The 17821-nt window shown below is 44.7% G+C and overlaps 1 pseudogene; it reads right to left on the bottom strand.

Annotated features, from left to right (window-relative positions):
* Positions 1 to 1786: 1786 nt before the first annotated feature.
* Positions 1787 to 3100, bottom strand: LOC137348568 (zinc finger protein 16-like; annotated as a pseudogene).
* Positions 3101 to 17821: the final 14721 nt, after the last annotated feature.

Genomic DNA, 17821 nt, shown 5'->3' with positions numbered 1-17821 from the left:
ATGGTTCTGAAAAGATCAGTGCTAGCTTAGAATGCTATACTCGTGCCACGTCAACTGCCTCACGCCCCCCACCCCTCACCCAAATCTCTACACATACGGAATTAAAATCTGTTGGAAATGTTGAAAGAAAAGAGCATCCTGTGCTTGTCATTAAGTATTTTTTATGATCAATACTGGAAGCTTTGATGCTGACCCATCATAGACCAGAATCTAAGCATGAATGCCTTACTTCCGAAAGTATTTGATATCTGCATTGCTAACAGCCGTGTGACCAGTACCTCAGGAACAGAATCTGGGCAATAAAAATACACGTTGGTTTCTATTTACAAATATAGATAACGCAAATTAATGATGATATAACTGACTAAAGTACCAAATGAAAGCAGATGTAACAACTGCAACTTTCTAACATTAAATGCTATGTCGTCTCCATTGGTTAAAAAGTGACCATGATTTCTGCCACTCAAGCACCTGTTGTCATATGACGATTCTCTCATTTTCCATCAGTGTTTATTTCAATAATATGATCATCATTATTATGATGATGTCAATAGGAGCAATGAAAGATGAGAAAGACCATGGCAGTGAGGGAGTGCAGGGTCCCTTGGGCAAGTGAGACAATGATTTTTTTAATCTATTTATTTGTTAAACTATTCATGCAGTGAATGTAACAATTTCATGAACATGGAGCTGTGCAGTTTGAATGCTCAGATCTAAATGTTTGTACCAACAGGAGATAAATGAGACGTTTCATTTTCTGGTTACATTGACGTGTCCTGCATGTAGGTGTTGGTGGAATTTACTTCGATTATAGATAACGATACAGTTATTATGAAATGCTGGCAGTTATTGCCAAAAATGGTTTAAGGCTGCCAGCTACTATATTCAAGGTCCTAAGCTATGGAAATCCGTCCCTAAACCCCCCTCCTCCTTAAAATCTACTGTCGGAACTAAAGGGATAACCGCTGCCATGTTTTATCTGTTGGCTGAATCCATGTAAGTTATGGTCTCATAAAGCACACATGAAATGCTATGTTTTAAATTAGAATGATTTTAAATGATGTTGCAGTTATGCTCAGGAATAGTTATACTTTGTATAGATATATCAATCTTTGAGATTAGAACGAAGTTCTGGACTTGTGTTTAGAATCATGTTGTTAAATGGATAATGTATACTATAGTGGGGAGATGGTGGGAGACGGTGTTTACTGCAACAACAATAGCAGAAGTAGCTTTGCTATGAGACCGGATGTCTTGATAATTGTTCATTCTGCATTTCCAATAAGACAGACCCAGTCACAATAAGGGATAGATTTGTACGCCTCACAAAGAATGATAATGCAAATAAAGATATTCAGAGGCCATTCAAGACTGGAATGTTGATGGAGCCTACAAACATTCACCACTGTATGACAATAACTTGGGCCATCAAGCTGTCTGCAGAGTCAATGTACAAAGGGTAGGGTCATATCTGCTGTAATCTGATTACTATAAACTAATCAGGAAGGGACAATGTACAGAAGGTGAGGTTAAACCTGACCAATCAAAGGGTTAATAAAAGCAAAATACTGCAGATGCTGGAAATCTGAAATAAAAACAAGAAATGCTGGAAATACTCAGCAGGTCTGGCAGCATCTGTGGGGAGAGAAACAGAGTTAACGTTTCAGGTCAGTTCTGATGAAGGGTCACTGACCTGAAACGTTAACTCTGCTTCTCTCTCCACAGATGTTGCCAGACCTGCTGAGTATTTCCAGCATTTCTTGTTTTTATTTCAGATTTCCAGCATTCGCAGTATTTTGCTTTTATTATATTGGTAGACTCAGCATTGTCGTATAAACATATTAAATCTCTGTCAAGTGATAACCACAATCATTTTCAGACTGGAAACTTAAACCTGCCGTTTCACTTTCAGTCAGGAACAGATCACAGTTTTACACCAATCTCTGATTTGACAGCATGTTTCCAGCATTTCTTCCTGACTCTAAACATAGTTGTCAAGGAGCCTTCTGTTCTGTGCCTCGAAGCTCTGAATCGTGGAAGCGAGCAGCTGGGTCACATTAGACATAGGCCTCAGGACGAACCCACACATTCAGTCCTGGATGTCATTGACAGCAGCAATAACAGCAGAATTGAATCAAAAGATTATTTGTGGACATAAAGCTCTTCTCACAGTTAGAACATCTGAAAGATCTCTTATCTGTGTGAACTCGCTGGCATGTAATGACTTGGGTGAACATATGAATCCCTTCCCAGACATGTAGCAGGTAAATGGCCCCTCCTACTTGTGCACACGCTGGTGTCTTAGCAGATCGGAGGAACGGGTGAATCCCTTTCCACACACTGAGCAGGTGAACGGCCTCTCTCCGCTGTGAACAAGCTTGTGTGTCAGAAGATGGGATGAGCAATTGAACCCCTTCCCACACACAAAGCAAACGAATGGTCTCTCCCCAGTGTGAGCATGTTGGTGTGTCAGCAGGGTAGATGAATGAGTGAATCTTTTCCCACACACAGAGCAGGTGAATGGCCTCTCCCTGGTGTGAACTCGCTGGTGTGTCAGCAAGTGGGATGACTGAGTGAATCCTTGCCCGCAGATGGAACAGGTGAATGGCCTCTCCCCAGTGTGAACTCGCTGGTGTATCAGCAGGTCGGATGACTGAGAAAATCCCTTCCCACACTCAGAGCAGAGGAACGGCCTCTCACCAGTGTGAACCCGCCGATGTGCCGGCAGTTGTGATGACTGGGAAAATCCCTTCCCACACACAGAGCAGATGAACGGCCTCTCCCCAGTGTGTTTGCGTCGATGAGTTTCCAGCAGCGATGGGTAGTTGAATCCCTTCCCACAGTCTCCACATTTCCACGGTTTCTCTGTGCTGTGGGTGTCCTTGTGTCTCTCCAGGTTGGACGATCAGTTGAAGCTTTGTTCAACCACAGAACACGTGTACGGTTTCTCCCCTCTGTGAATGGTGTGATGTGTTATCAGGCTGTGTAACTGGGTAATGATCTTTCCCCAGTCAATGCACTGGAACACTTTCACATGGGTGTGTGTGCGTGTCTCGGTGCTTTTTTCAAGGCACACTGACGTTTGAAATCTTTTCTCACAGAAAGAACAGTCAAGTCAACTCCTTCCACATTCAAAGGCCGATGATATTCAGATCCTGATGAATTGAGTGACTCTTGTCAGATCTTGACGTAATCTTTCGTTTGAGTTTCCTGTCTGCAAATCCTCCCCTTCTAATACACTGTAAAAGGAGATTACAAAAGTCATCACTGTCAGAACAGGACAGAAATTCTGAACAGACAATTCTAGTTTCTATGGAACATTTTTTCCTCTCTTGTTCCTCCAAAGCTGTAAATCCCTGTCCCACACACTCTCCCTCCTCCCTGTGCTGAAATCCAAACCCATCGCACCATTTCCTTCCTCCCCTGTCAGTTTCCTCCCTCTCTCCCTCTACTCTGACTGGGTTCAGTTCTGCAGCCCCTGTTTGCAGAGTGAGAATCAAATCAATGAGTCAATGATTTTCTCTCCTGGGCACTGGGAAGCTGAAGCCCCGCCTACTCCCTGTGTCGTCAAGATGACCACGCATGCGCTCTGCTCCCCGCTCAACAAAGATGGCGGCCGCTAACCGGGAGTCAGTTCCCGGGAAAAAGCCCCAGAGCTGCAAAGGCGGGACCTGGAGGTTCTTATTCAGGCCTTGCGGCCCACACCAGATGTTTCTGAAGCCTCCCCACGCACCCGCCCTGCCGACTGTCACCCGCTGCAAAAGCGTTTCCAGCACTTGCACAGCTCTGATCGAAGTGATACTGCGCATGCTCCGGTTACAGTGCAGCATCGCGCCTGCGCATTGGGCTCCACTGGTCTGAATTTCACAGTGGTTACAGCACAGGAAATGACTGTGATAGATATTCCACAAAGACAGTCCTGAGTCTACCAGTTTAAAATAAATGTTAACTTGTTTAAAGTAAACCCATTTAAAATAACAAGAGCCACATCCTGTGGATGCTGGAACTCTGAAATGAGAACAGAAAATGCCTGAAATACTCAGCAGGCCTGTCTATTGACAAACAAGAGTTAACATTTCAGGTCAGTGAAAAGTAAGAGATGTAACAGGTTTTAAGCATGTACAGAGGTCCAATCCTCTCTCACCCCAATACTTTCCAACACACTTTCCCATGCAATCACAGGAGGTGTAATATCTGCCCTTTATCTCCTCCCTTCTCACCATCCAAGGCCCCAAACATCCTTCCAGGTGAAGCAGCAATTCATTTGTACTTCTTTCAATTTAGTATACCGTATTCGCTGCTCACAATGCTGCTACAGCTGCACAGGGGCTTAGTGAATCTGCACCTTTTTTTTTATTCATTCAGGGATGTGGGCGCCGCTGGCTATTCATTGCCCATCCCTAATTGCCCTTGAGAAGGTGGTGGTGAGCTGCCTTCTTGAACCGCTGCAGTCCATTTGGAGTAGGTACACCCACAGTACTGTTAGGAAGGGAGTTCCAGGATTTTGACCCAGCGACAGTGAAGGAACGGCGATAAAGTTCCAAGTCAGGATGGTGTGTGATTTGGAGTGGAACTTGTAGGTGGAGGTGTTCCCAAACATTTGCTGCCCTTGTCCTTCTAGCTGGTAGCGGTCGCGGGTTTGGCAGGTGCTGTCTAAGGAGCCTTGGTGCGTTGCTGCAGTGCATCTTGTAGATGGTACACACTGCTGCCACTGTGCGTCGGTGGTGGAGGGAGTGAATGTTTGTAGATGGGGTGCCAAACAAGCGGGCTGCTTTGTCCTGGATGGTGTTGAGCTTCTTGAGTGTTGTTGGAGCTGCAGTCATCCTGGCAAGTGGAGAGTATTCCATCACACTCCTGACTTGTGTCTTGTAGATGGTGGACAGGCTTTGTGGAATCAGGAGGTGAATTACTCGCCTCAGGATTCCGAGCCTCTGACCTGCTCTTGTAGTCACGGTATTTATATGGCTACTCCAGTTCAGTTTCTGGTCAGTGGTAGCCCCTAGGATGTTGATAGTGGGGGATTCAGCGATGGTAATGCCGTTGAATGTCAAGGGGAGATGGTTAGATTCTCTCTTGTTGGAGATGGTCATTGCCTGGCACTTGTGTGGCGCGAATGTCACTTGCCACTTATCATCCCAAGCCTGGATATTGTCCAGGTCTTGCTGCATTTCTACACGGACTGCTTCAGTATCTGCGGAGTCACAAATGGTGCTGAAAATTGTGCAATCATCAGCGAACATCCCCACTTCTGACATAATGATTGAAGGTAGGTCATTGATGAAGCAGCTGAAGATGGTTGGGAATAGGACACTACCCTGAGGAATGCCTGCAGTGATGTCCTGGAGCTCGGATGATTGACCTCCAACAACCACAACCATCTTCCTTTGCACTTGGTATGACTCCAGCCAGCGGAGGGTTTTCCCCCTGATTCCCATTGACCTCAGTTTTGCTGGGGCTCCTTGATGCCATACTCGGTCAAATGCTGCCTTGATGTCAAGGGCAGTCACTCTCACCTCACCTCTTGAGTTCAGCTCTTTTGTCCATGTTTGAACCAAGGCTGTAATGAGGTCAGGAGCTGAGTGGCCCTGGCGGAACCCAAACTGAGAGTCACTGAGCAGGTTATTGCTAAGCAAGTGCCTCTTGATGGCACTGTCGATGACACCTCCCATCACTTTACTGCTGATTGAGAGTAGGCTGATGGGGCGGTAATTGACCGGGTTGGACTTGTCCTGCTTTTTGTGTACAGGAAATACCTGGGCAATTTTCCACATTGCAGGGTAGATGCCAGTTGTGTAGCTGTACAGGAACAGCTTGGCTAGGGGTGCGGCAAGTTCTGGAGCACAGGTCTTCAGTACTATTGCCGGAATATTGTCAGGGCCCATAGCTTTTGCAGTATCCAGTGCCTTCAGTCGTTTCTTGATATCATGCAGAGTGAATCGAATTGGCTGAAGTCTGGCATCTGTGATGCTGGGGACTTCAGGAGGAGGCCGAGATGGATCATCAACTCGGCACTTCTGGCTGAAGATTGTTGCAAATGCTTCAGCCTTATCTTTCGCACTGGTGTGCTGGGCTCCCCCATCATTGAGCATGGGGATATTTGTGGAGCCACCTCCTGCAGTTAGTTGTTTAATTGTCCACCACCATTCACGGCTGGATGTGGCAGGACTGCAGAGCTTAGATCTGATCCGTTGGTTATGGGATAGCTTAGCTCTGTCTATCGCACGCTGCTTATGCAGTTTGGCACGCAGATGGTCATATGTTGTAGCTTCACCAGGTTGACACCTCATTTTGAGCTATGCCTATTGCTGCTCCTGGCATGCCCTCCTGCACTCTTCATTGAACCAGGGTTGGTCTCCTGGCTTGATGGTGATGGTAGAGTGGGGGATATGCCGGGTCATGAGGTGACAGATTGTGGTTGAGTACAATTCTGCTGCTGCTGATGACCCACAGCGCCTCATGGATGCCCAGTTTTGTATTGTTCGAAATCTATCCCATTTAGCACAGTGATAGTGTCACACAACACGATGGACGGTATCCTCAATGTGAAGGCGGGACTTTGTCTCCACAAGGACTGTGCGGTGGTCACTCCCATCAATACAGTCATGGACAGAAGCATCTGCAGGAGGCAGCTTGGTGAGGACGAAGTCAAGTATGTTTTTCCCTCGTGTTGGTTCCCTCACCACCTGCCGCAGATCCAGTCTAGCAGTTATGTCCTTTCGGACTCAGCCAGCTCGGTCAGTAGTGGTGTTACCAAGCCACTCTTGGTGATGGACATTGAAGTCCCCCATCCAGAGTACATTTTGTGCCCTTGCCACCCTCAGTGCTTCCTCCAAGTGGTGTTCAACATGGAGGAGTACTGACTCATCAGCTGAGGGAGGGCGGTAAGTGGAAATCAGCAGGAGGTTACCTTCCCCATGTTTGACCTGATGCCATGAGACTTCATGGGGTCCAGAATCGATGTTGAGGACTCCCAGGGCAACTCCCTCCCTACTGTATACCACTGTGCCACCACCTCTGGTGGGTCTGTCCTACCGGTGGGACAGGACATACCCGGGGATGGTGATGGCAGTGTCTGGGACTTTGTAAGGTATGATTCCGTGAGTATGACTATGTCAGGCTGTTGCTTGACCAGTCTGTGGGACAGCTCTCCCAACTTTGGCACAAACCCCCAGATGTTAGTAAGGTGGACTTTGCAGGGTCGACAGGGCTGGGTTTGCCTTTTTCGTTTCCGGTGCCTAGGTCGATGCCGTTTGGTCTGTCCGGTTTCATTCCTTTTTAATGACTTCGTAGCGTTAGGTACAACTGAGTGGCTTGCTAGGCCATTTCAGAGGGCCTGTAAGAGTTAACCACATTGCTGTGCGTCTGGAGTCACATGTAGGCCAGACCAGGTAAGGACAGCAGATTTCCTTCCCGAAAGGACAATAATGAACCAGATGGGTTTTTACAACAATCGACAATGGTTTCATGGCCATCATGCGTTTAATTCCAGATTTATTAATTAACTTCAAATTCCACCTTCTGCTGTGGTGGGATTCGAACCTATGTCCTCAGAGAAATACCCTGGATCTCTGGGTTACTAGTCCAGTGATAATACCACTACGCCACAGCCTACTGACTCAGTACTCCTCCATGTTGAACACCACTTGGAGGAAGCACTGAGGGTGGCAAGGGCACAAAATGTACCGCTTGATAGCACTGTTGATGACACCTTCCATCACTTTACTGATGATTGAGAGTAGGCTAATGGGGTGGTAATTGGCCGGGTTGGACCTTTCCTACTTTTTGTGTACAGGACATACCTGGGCAATTTTCCACTTTGCAGGGTAGATGCCAATGTTGTAGCTGTACTGGAACAGCTTGGCTAGGGGCGCAGCAGGTTCTGGAGCACAGGTCTTCAGTACTATTGCCGGAATATTGTCAGGGCCCATAGCCTTTGCAGTATCCAGTGCCTTCAGTCGTTTCTTGATATCATGCGTAGTGAATCGAATTGGCTGAAGTCTGGCATCTGTGATGCTGGGGACTTCAGGAGAATGCGAGATGGATCATCAACTCGGCATTCTGGCTGAAGATTGTTGCAAATGCTTCAGCCTTATCTTTCCCACTGATGTATGGGCTCCCCCATCATTGAGGATGGGGATATTTGTGGAGCCACCTCCTCTAGTTACTTCACACCCACAGGGTTTCATCTGTTTAAAGCCACAACAGAAAGGGCCAGTTTGCTCCTGGAGTTTGAGAGAAATCAGGTTTCAAAATGATGCAGAGTTTCAGCCAATGAGCGACATCTGGGCTCAGCCCCTCCTCCTAGGTGCAGCCTCTCTACATCCTCCCCACAGCTTACCTGTCAACCGAGCTTTGTATCATCATCAAACTTAGATACATTACTCTCTGTCTCTTCATCCAACACATTTAGAGTGTAAATAGCTGAGGCCCCAGCACTGATCCTTGCAGCACCCCACTATTCACTGCCTGCCAACTAGAAAATGCCTCATTTATGCTCACTCTCTGTTTCCAGTCTGTTAACCAATCCTCTATCCACGTTAATATATTACCCCCAACAGCATGAGCCTTTATCTTGCCTATTAATCTTTTATGTGGCACCTTATCAAATGCCTTTTGAAAATCCGGGTATACTACACCTTCTGCTTCCCCTTTATCTACTCTACTAGTTACATCCTCAAAAAAACTCTAATAAATTTGTCAAACAGGATTTCTCTTTAGTAAAACCATGCTGACTGTTCTAATCACACTGTGCTTTTCCAAGTGCAATGTTAAGACTTCTTTAATAATGGTTTCCAGCATCTTCCCAACAACTGATGTTAAGCTAACTGGAATGTAGTTCCCTGTTTTTTTTCTCTACCTCCTTTCTTGAAAAGTAGCGTAACATTTGCCAACTTCTAATCTGACAGGACCATTCCTGAATCTAAGGAATTCTGGGAAATCATAGCCAGTGCATCCACTATCTCTGTAGCTATCTCTTTTAGAACCCGAGGATGTAGGCCATCAGGTCAGATTTTAGTCCCTCAAGTTTCTCCAACACTTTTCCTTGGCTGAAATCAATATCCTTAATTTCCCCACTTTTTTTTAGCCCCTAGGTTACTGCCTATTTCTGGGACGGAACTTGTGTACAAAAGTACAACATTTTGAGGTTAATGGATAGAGTAGAGGTGAAGGGTCTAGTCACCTTAGCAGAGAGGTCAGTGACGAGTGGGCACAGATTTAAAATGATTGGTACAAAAATTAGAGGGGAGTTGAAGAAAAGCTTTTTCACCCAGAGGGTGGTGATGGTCTGGAACTCACTGCCTGAAAGGGTAGTTGAGGCAAAGACCCTCAACTCATTCAAAAGGAGTCTGGACATGCACCTCAAGTACTGTAATCTGCAGGGCTACGGACCAAGTGCTGGAAGGTGGTATTAGAATAGGTGCATCGTTTTTCGGCAGGCACAGATACGATGGGCCAAGTGGCCTCTTTGTGTGCTTTAAACTTTCTATGATTGTAATGTGAAGATAGACACAAACTATTTGTAATAGTTATATTATTGGACAGAACATTAAACGGGAAATATTTGGAGCATGTAAAAAATGTAATGTATTAATTGTGGGGACTTTAATCTGCATATAGACTGGGACAATCAAATTGGCAACAGTGGTCTAGAAGATGAATTTTTAGAATGCTTCTGTGACAGTTTCTTGGAGCAATACTTTGTAGAACCAACTAGGGATAAAGCTATCTTAGATCTCATATTGTGTTATGAAGCAGGGTTGATAAGCAATATCATAGTAAAAGATGCATTGGGAAGTAGTGATCATAATACCATTGAATTTCACATTAAGTTTGAAAGTGACACATTTCAATCACAAACAAGAATCTTAAACTTAAAGCCAATTGTGATGGTATGAGGGGAGAACTGGCTAAGGTTAATTGGGTAAATAGACAGGAAGTTATGGCAATAAATGAACAGTGAGAAACATTTAAAGAAACAATTCAAAGGGTTCAATAAAGTACATTCTGATCAAAAACAAAAACATGTTAAGAAAGACCCATCCATGTGTCATTCAGGAAGTTAAGGAGAGTATTAGATTAAAAGAAGAGGCTTACAATCTTGCAAAAAATAGTAGCACGTCTGAGGATTGGGAGTGTTTTAAAAAGCAGCAATGGGCCACCAAAAAGTTGATAAAAAGGGAAAAATTAGAATAAGAGTAAACTAGCCAGCAATGTAAAACAGATTGTAAGAGCTTTTATAACTACATATTAAGGAAGAGAGTAGCTAAAGTAGGCGTTGGTCCCTTAGAGGCAGAGACAGGAGAAATCATCATGGGGAATGAGGAAATAGCAGAGGCATTGAACACTAATGCATCTACTACCTCATTAGCTGCTTTTTTTAAGACCGTACGATGAAGCCCATCGGGACCTGATCAGGCAGCAGCTCCATCAGTTTGGTCAGTACTGCTTCTCTGGTGATTGTAATTTCACCAAGTTCCTCTCTTCCTTCCACTTCCTGATTTACAGTTAATACTGGAATGTTTTTTGTATCCTCGATAGTCAAGACAAGCAAAATATTCATTTTATCCGCCATTTCCTTATTATCTACTATTAACTCACCATTCTCATCCTCTAGAGGACAAACACTCAATTTTTCCTTTTTAAGTACCTGTAGAAACTCTTGCTATCCATTTTTACATTTCTGTCTAGCTTCCTCTCATACTCTAATTTCTTTCTTCTGATTAACCTTCTTGTCATTCTCTGCCGTTCTTTATATTCTGACCATTCATCCGACCAGCACTGTGGGTGTACCTACCCCAAATGGACTGCAGCGGTTCAAGAAGGCAGCTCACCACCACTTTCTCAAGGGCAATTAGGGATGGGCAATAAATGCTGGCCTAACCAGTGATGCCCACATCCCTGAATGAACTTAAAAAAAAAAACCTGCTCAGTTTGGGTTCCGCCAGGGCCACTCAGCACCTGACCTCATTACAGCCTTGGTTCAAACATGGACAAAAGAGCCGAACTCAAGAGGTGAGGTAAAAGTGACTGCCCTTGACATCAAGGCAGCATTTGACCGAGTATGGCATCAAGGAGCCCTAGCAAAACTGAGGTCAATGGGAATCAGGGGCAAAACCCTCCGCTGGATGGAGTCATACCTAGCGCAAAGGAAGATGGTTGTGGTTGTTGGAGGTCAATCATCTCAGCTCCAGGACATCACTGCAGGAGTTCCTCAGGGTAGTGTCCTAGGCCCAACCATCTTCAGCTGCTTCATCAATGACCTTCCTTCAATCATAAGGTCAAAAGTGGGAATGTTCGCTGATCATTGCACAATCTTCAGCACCATTCGTGACTCCTCAGATACTGAAGCCGTCCATGTAGAAATGCAGCAAGACTTGGACAATATCCAGGCTTGGGCTGATAAGTGGCAAGTAACATTCGCGCCACACAAGTGCCAGGCAATGACCATCTCCAACAAGAGAGAATCTAACCATCTCCCCTTGACATTCAGCGGCATTACCATCGCTGAATCCCCCACTATCAACATCCTAGGGGCTACCATTGACCAGAAATTGAACTGGAGTAGCCATATAAATACTGTGGCTACAAGAGCAGGTCAGAGGCTAGAAATCCTGCGGTGAGTAACTCACCTCCTGACTCCCCAAAGCCTGTCCACAATCTGCAAGGCACAAGTCAGGAGTGTGATGGAATACTCTCCACTTGCCTGGATGGGTGCAGCTCCAACAACACTCAAGAAGCTCGACACCATCCAGGACAAAGCAGCCCGCTTGATTGGCACCCCATCTACAAACATTCACTCCCTCCACCACCGACGCACAGTGGCAGCAGTGTGTACCATCTACAAGATGCACTGTAGCAACGCACCAAGGCTCCTTAGACAGCACCTTCCAAACCCGCGACCTCTACCAGCTAGAATGACAAGGGCAGCAAATGCATGGGAACACCACCACCTGCAGGTTCCTGTGCCAGTCACACACTATCCTGACTTGGAACTATATTGCCGTTCCTTCCCTGTCGCTGGGTCAAAATCCTGGAACTCCCTAACAGCACTGTGGGTGTACCTACCTCACATGGACTGCAGTGGTTCAAGAAGGCAGCTCACCACCACGTTCTCAAGGGCAATTAGGGATGGGCAATAAATGCTGGCCTGGCCAGCGATGCCCACATCCATGAACGAATAAAAAAAAAAATTCAACATTTGTTAGTGAAATGGATTCATTCAGGACAGACAGCAGCTTCTCCAACCTAACCACATAACTAAAGTTCCTCATCCCTGGAACCATTCTTGTGAATCTTTTCTGCACCCTCTCTCATGCCTTAAGATCCTTCCTAAAGTGCAGTGCCCAGAATAGACACAACACTCCAGTTGAGGCCAAATCAGTTTTTTATACAGATTTATCATAAGCTCCTTGTTTTGACACTCTATACTCCTATTTATAAAGCCCAGGATCCCTTATGCTTTATTAATCGCTTTCTCAGCCTGCCCGGCAACCTTCAATGATTTGTGCACATGCACTCCTACCTCCCCCAGGTCTCTCTGCTTCTGCATCCCCTTTAGATTTGTATCCTTTATTTTATATTTCCTCTCCTCGTTCATCCAGCCAAAATAAATCACTTCACACTTTTCTGCATTCAATTTCATCTGTCATTCCACCAGCCTATGTCCTCGTGAAGTTTATTGCTATCCTCCTCTCAGTTCACAATACTTCTAAAGTTTGTGTCATCTGAAAATTTGTAATTATGCCCTATACACCCAATCTAGATTATTAATATTTATCAAGAAAATCAGGGGTCCTAACACTGACCCGTGGGGATCCCCACTATACCTTCCTCCAGTCTGGAAAAACAACTGTTCACAAATACACTCCGTTTTCTGTCACTCAGCCAATTGCGTATCCATGCTGCTACTGTCCCTTTTATTCCATGGCCTCTAACTCTGCTGACAATCCTGTTGTGTGGCACTTTATCAAGTGCCTTTTGGAAGTCCATGTACACCACATCAACCACATTACCCTCATCAACCCTCCCTGTTACCTCATCAAAAAACTCAAGCAAGTTAGTTAAACATGATTTGCCCTCATGGCTTTCATTAATTAGTTAATCCACATTTGTCCAAGTGACCGTTAATTTTGCCCCAGATTATCGTTTCTCAAAGCTTTATCACCACCGAGGTTAAACAGTCCAGCCTGTAGTTTCTGAGCTTGTCCTTACACTCCTTTTTGAACAAGGGTGGAGCATTTGCAATTTTTCAGTCCTCTGGCACCACCCTGTATGTAAGGAGGATTGGAAGATTATGGCCAGTGCCTTTGCAATTTCCACCTTTACCTCCCGAAGCATCCGATCCTGGTGACTTATCAACTTTTAAGTACAGGCAGCCTATCTAGTGTCTCCTCTTTATCAATTTTTAGCCCATCCAGTGTCTCAACTACATCCTTTTTCACTATGACTTGAGCATTCCTTGGTAAAGACAGACGCAATGTACTCATTTAGTTCCTCAGCCATGCCCTCTGCCTCCATGTGTAAATCCCCTTTTAGATCCCTAATCGTCCCCACTCCTCCTTTTACCACCCTTTTACTATTTATATGCCTATAGAAAATGTTTAGATTCCCTTTTATGTTAACCACAGTCTCTTCTCATACTCACTCTTTGCTTCTCTTTGTTTTTTTCGCTCCTTTCCTAACAGCACTGTGGGTGTACTGACACCGCAAGGACTGCAATGGTTCAAGAACATACGAATTAGGAGAAGCAGGCCATTCAGTCCCTCTAGCTTGCTCCACCATTCAATAAGATCATGGCTGATCGGTTTCTGTCTCGAATTCCACACTCCCATCTACCCCGGACAATCTTTGATTCCCTTGCTTAACAAGAATCTATCTACCTCCACCTTAAAAATATTCAATGACCCCGCCTCCACCACCTTCTGAGGCCAAAGTCGCACAACCATCTGAGAGAAAAAATTCTCATCTCTGTCCTAAAAGGGTGACCCCTTATTTTACAACAGTGCCCCCTTAGAAGAAGGCACCTCACAACCACCTTCTCAAAGGCAATTAGGGGTGAACAATGAATGCTATCCTAGTCAGCGATGCCCACATCCCATGAATGAATCAAAAAAAACTTCCCTTCTGAACCTTCTATATTCAGTCTGGTTCTCAATATTATCCAGCTGACATCTGTGATATGCACCCTTTTTCTGCTTCACCTTACTAACTATCTCTGTCACCATCCAAAGAGCTCTGGTCTATTTGTCCTACCTTTCTCCCTCGTGGGAATGTATCTTGACTGCACACAAATTATCTCCTTTTTAAAGATATCCCATTGTTCAGTTACAGTTTTGCCTTCCAATCTTGGATTCCAATTTACTTAGGCCAGATCCGTTCTCACTCCATTGAAGTTGGCCCTTCCCCCAATTAATTATCTTTACTCTGGATTGCTCCTTGTCCTTCTCCATAGCTAACCTAAACCTCATGATGCTACAGTCACTGTCCCCTAAATGTTGCCCTACTGTCACTTGATCCACTTGACCTACCTCACTCCCCAGAACCAGATCCAGCAATACCTCCTTCCTCATCGGACTGGAAACATATTGATGTAGAGAATTCTCCTGAACACACTCTAGAAACCCTTCCCACTCTCTGCCTATTACTATCCCACTCTATATTAGGATAATTAAAGTCCCCCATTATAACTACTACATCATTCTTGCACCTCTCTGTAATTTCCTCTATATCATTCCCACTAGTTGGTGGCCTATGGAGTACACCCAGCAATGTAATATTACCTGTATTGTTCTTAGTTCCAACCAAATAGATTCTGTCCTTGACCCCTCTTGGACATCCCCTCTCTCCAGCACTGTAATGTTCTCCTGATCATTGCAGCTACCTCTCCTCCTTTCCTTCCTTCCCTATCTTTCCTGAATACCTTGTATCCAGCAATACTTAGCACCCAGTTCTGCCTGGTTTCGAGCCAGGTCTCTGTTTTCACCACAGCATCATATTTCCTCTTGACAATCTGCGCCTGCAGCTCATCAACCTTATTTACCACACTTTTCACATTCATATACGTGCACTTTAAACCCAATTTAGACCTTCATACATTCCCTCTTACACTGATTCCACCTGATGACATACTATTTTCCACTGTAATCTATCTGTCCCAATTTTCTGTGCACCTTGGTTTTCCTCTTTAATATTACCTCCTGGTTCCCACACCCCTGCCAAGTTAGTTTAAATGCTTCCCAATAGCACTAGCAAATCGACCCGCAAGGACACTGGTCCTGGCTCTGTACAGGTCCCACCATCCCCAGAACTGATCACAATGTGCCAGGAATCTAAAGCCCTCCCTCCTGCACCATCTCTCCAGACACAAATTCATCTGCTCTATCCTCCTATTTCTATATGCAATTGCACGTGGTACTGGTAGTAATCTGAAGATTGCCACCATTGAGGTCCTGCTTGCTAGTTTCTTTTCTAGCTCCCTAAACTCTGCCTGCAGGACCTCACCCCTCTTTCTGACTATGTTCTTATTACTGATATGGAACATGACTTCTGGCTGTTCACCACCCTGTTCAGGATGCTCTGCATCCACTCAATGACATCCTTGACCCTGGCACCAGGGAAGCAACACACCATCCTGGATTCACATCTGCAGCCACAGAAAGGCCTGTCTGTTCCCCTGACTATGAAATCTTCGATGACCATTGCTTTTTCAATCTTCCTCCTTCCCCCCCTGTACAGCTGACCCAGTAGTGCTACCGTTGGTTAGACTCTGGCTGCACGTCCCAGAGGACCCATAACTCTCACCAGTAATGAGAATGGAATACTGGTTGGTGAGTGAGATACACTCAGGGGTCTCCTGCACAACCTGCTTGGTCCTTCTTGACCATCTGGCAGTCACCCATTCCCTCTCTACCTGCATACCTTTAGGCTGCGGGGTGAACACATCTATAAACACACTAACCACAAAGCTCTCAGCCTCATGGATGCACCACAGTGACGCCAATTGCTGCTCAAGCTCTGAAACCCAGAGCTCCCACATGAAGCAGGATGCACACTCCACGGTCTGAGCTGTCCATTTATTAGACTATTAAACTTACTACATAAATCAAAAAAAAGTCTGCCCAGCTACTCACCAATCAGCTGCTTTTCCTGTGCTGACATCACTTTATTTTATAGGGAGGTGTTAACAAAAATGGTTTTATTTCACTTTTATTATCTCAAAACCTTAGAATATAATTTACTGAAAAATTCAGACTTCTTTGGTTTAACTATCCCCTATTATTTAATTTTTAACTTCATCCCCTAGATCCAATTGATTAAGTGAGCATTGATTTTAATGAGAAATTATAAAATGCACTTTGAAATCCGATTTCAGAGTGTTTAATAAATTAAGAAATATAAGTTGAACAGATTCTCTGTCCTCTACTGTATCTTATATTGATCGATCAATCAGAGTAAACATGCAAGTCCCACGTGTCCACAGTCACTTACATGAGGTCAGCCGCTGGATGGAACCTCGGGTGCCCTGAGCTTGATCTCTGGTGTCTCCAGTCCCGACTGCCCCCTTACAGCAGTATCCCCTCACTGTAGTGATGCAGCTCTGGATCCTGACTCTTCTTTGTCTTCTCTGCTGGGTTTTGGCAGGAAGTGAGGAAAAGACAGCTGGAATTCCTCTAATCTTGATTTACAAGGACACATTCCCTGGTTCCCAGCAGTTACTTTTCTTCAGTAATTTTCTCCATCTCTAAACTCCCCTGCCTAGTGTTAATTATGTTATTTCTTATAGTTTGACAATTATATGTACATACATCATACATTATAATCTAATCTATTCTATTCCTCACTCTGGTTTAAATTTATATTGTGGTTAATAACAGATAAACCCAGTCCTTTCTCCTGATCTGATTAGAGTTTCCAATGAGTCGATTCTGTGGAATGTCTTATCAGTGTTGCCATGGTGACCTGTCTGCAGTGAGGTGCCTGTTTGAGTTTCTAACTCAGACTAAACCTCTCTTTCCCATAATACACATTATATCAGACATTTGATGTCAATATATTTTAGAAAAATATAATGTTATGTAAATATCTCTAAAATTACAAGGGGTTCGGATACACAAACCTTTAAAACTGGGTGGACAAGTTGAAAAAATGGTTAAAATGCACATGGGATCATAGGTTTTATAATTAAGGGTGTAGAGTACAAAAGGGCAGAGGTCATGTAAACCAGTTCAAATCATTGGTTAGGCTGCAGTTAGAGTATTGGGTCAGGTTTTGAGGACCTTACACCAGGAAGGATGTCAAGGCCATGGAGAGGGTGCAGAAGAGATTCACTGAGATGATACCAGGGAAGAGAGGCTTTAGTTATCAGGAGAGATTAGAGAAACTGGGGCTCTTTTCATTAGAGAAAAGGGTCACTGGAGATCTGAGGGAGGAGTTCAAAATTTCATCAGGTAAATGAGGAAAAATCAGTTGGTGAGTCAGTAACTACAGGACATCAAATTCAATCACCAAAAGATTCAGACCAAGGGATGAAATATCGAGCAGACTGTACAAAAATGTTCCAGACACTCACTGTCCCTCCGGATCTGTGTCTGGCGAGAATTTTTTTTTTCCTTAAGATGTGAGCATCACTGGCAAGGCCAGCATTTATTGCCCATCCCTAATTGCCCTTGAGCTGGTGGTGGTGAGCTGCCTACAACTGAGTGGCTTGCTAGGCTATTTCAAAGGGCAGTTAAGAATCAACCACATTGATGTGGATCTGGAGTCACATGCATGCCAGACCAGGTAAGCACAGCAGATTTCCACCCTGAAAGATATTGGTGAA

Source organism: Heterodontus francisci, chromosome 34 (assembly GCF_036365525.1).
Source record: "Heterodontus francisci isolate sHetFra1 chromosome 34, sHetFra1.hap1, whole genome shotgun sequence".
Lineage (NCBI taxonomy): Eukaryota > Metazoa > Chordata > Chondrichthyes > Heterodontiformes > Heterodontidae > Heterodontus > Heterodontus francisci.
This window is presented reverse-complemented; position numbering and strand designations above follow the sequence as displayed.